This window comes from Lissotriton vulgaris, chromosome 1_1 (genome assembly GCF_964263255.1).
Source record: "Lissotriton vulgaris chromosome 1_1, aLisVul1.2, whole genome shotgun sequence".
Classification (NCBI taxonomy): domain Eukaryota; kingdom Metazoa; phylum Chordata; class Amphibia; order Caudata; family Salamandridae; genus Lissotriton; species Lissotriton vulgaris.
In genome coordinates this window covers 224,803,788-224,805,644 of record NC_141685.1, presented here as the reverse complement: position 1 = coordinate 224,805,644, position 1,857 = coordinate 224,803,788, and the positions used below count along the sequence as shown (strand labels likewise).

Here is a 1,857-nt window from a genome sequence, read left to right as displayed (position 1 = left end):
CACAAAATCACATGTATGTTTAATGCACATGGAGGTTAAGGGATATGCCCAGGGTCACAGGATGTTGAGTCAACGCTGAGACTCGAACCTACTTCTCCAGCTGTTAAGTCCACAAGTCTGTTTTTAATGAGCTTTCCCTACTCCTTCCCTGCTCCAAAACCCTTGGCACAGTTTTTACTTAACAACATGTTATGTATGTCTTCTTTGAAGCCAAAACAAATACCTGGAAAGGTCATTGAACTGCGTTTTATTACAGTCCTGCTGCCAGCTACAAACAAGAGCACATACGTTAATTTCAACATCACTGATACCAGTCCAAAGCATCACACTGCTACGTTCACACTAAATATACGAAAAAGAATGGTGTTGTCTTTGTTTAAAAACAACGTTACAAGATAGAAAAAAATGTCACGCCAGTAGCTCTTGCAGAGGCAAAACCTATTGGCTCTGCCACTGCTTGTTAAAATTGTAAACACTGTCCGAGCAGTGGGTACACCTCATTAGTACCAGCTTAACAACCAAATAAAGCAAATCGTATCAGAACGGTGGCCAGTCAACCTTTGCAAAGGGCCTTCCTCTGCATCTGTGGCAGATGATGGATTATGTGGCAAACGCGGTAAACCTGTAATTATGCGAACATTGCTGCAGCCAATCAATTGCATAATTCCAGAGGCCTTGACTTTGGGTAAGGCTACGACATCAGGCATGAAAAATAAACTCGACTTATATTTCTTCATCAGTTTTATGGCCACTTATTAGCAGAGATGAGGAGTAAAAAGAAAGAACGGGCCAGGAATCAAAAGTGGAACCGCAGCTTCCCGCCTAAGGTTCAACACAAACAGAGACGCACAATGGCCGAGACTGCTGCAGAGACGCGCTACAGGGGACAAAAATGAGGGAAAATAGAAAACACGAGTGTTAGACTGCTTCTCATTCTGTAAACAATATACTATATATTTGAATAGCATTGCTGAAACACGGCTGCAGCAGCCATGATTTTTTTGAACGAGCAATCGCAGGGTTTCTGAAGGATGCTGCGGTCTCCCGCACTGATTGAACAGGGGTGCAGAGGGCGGGCTGCACATGCTATGTCTAGCTGAGGACATGGGCCCCTTGATCTTCAACAGAAGCCCAATGCGCTGAAAAGCGGCTGCACGAGGCACATCTGTAGCCAGTGACCGCGTGGCCTAATGGATAAGGCGTCTGACTTCGAATCAGAAGATTGAGGGTTCGAGTCCCTTCGTGGTCGGAATGTTTTTGCAGAAAATGTGCCCTTTAATTGAACATATATAGGCAATATTGGCCCGTATTCCATAAACTGGCAAAGTGAAAGCTTTTCTGCAAACTAAAACACGTATAACGGCAGACAAGGAAGGGAGGGTGACGTATGAAGGGGCAGTTAGTGTTGATGCAGAGTGTGCGCGGTGTGCGCGAGCATCCTAACAGCTGGACATCAGATACTACATTAATGGCCTCGCTAAACCTGGCATCACAGAGTTGTCTCTGGCTTCCTAGGGAGGGTGATGCAACGACTGCAGTAAATGTGTGAAGAGAATCTTGTGTCTTGAAACCTACACCAATCAAATCACAAGGGGAGGGTGGAGGCAAAAAGAGTTAGACTGGTCATCCGAACTGTAATCAAATAACCGAAAAAGAGCCCCTCCTGCTGGAGAAGAAAGGGAGACCTCACCTCTTTGTAGGACTGGGAAAAATATATTTTCTTTTAAATAGCCCTCCCCCACCAGGGTTGCCCCATGGTGGCATACTTCACCATCGGGCAAACAAGTCAGATTTACAGCGAGGGAGCAGACTTGAAGAAGGTTTACACCGAGGGCGCAGCCTTGAAGAAGGTTTACA

The 1,857-nt window shown here is 45.5% G+C and overlaps 1 non-coding gene across 1 annotated transcript; it reads left to right on the top strand.

Moving 5' to 3' along the window:
• The first annotated feature begins 1,176 nt into the window (after positions 1-1,176).
• TRNAR-UCG (transfer RNA arginine (anticodon UCG)) lies at positions 1,177-1,249 on the top strand. The gene has a single exon. It is a non-coding gene; the product is annotated as a tRNA-Arg (tRNA).
• Positions 1,250-1,857: the final 608 nt, after the last annotated feature.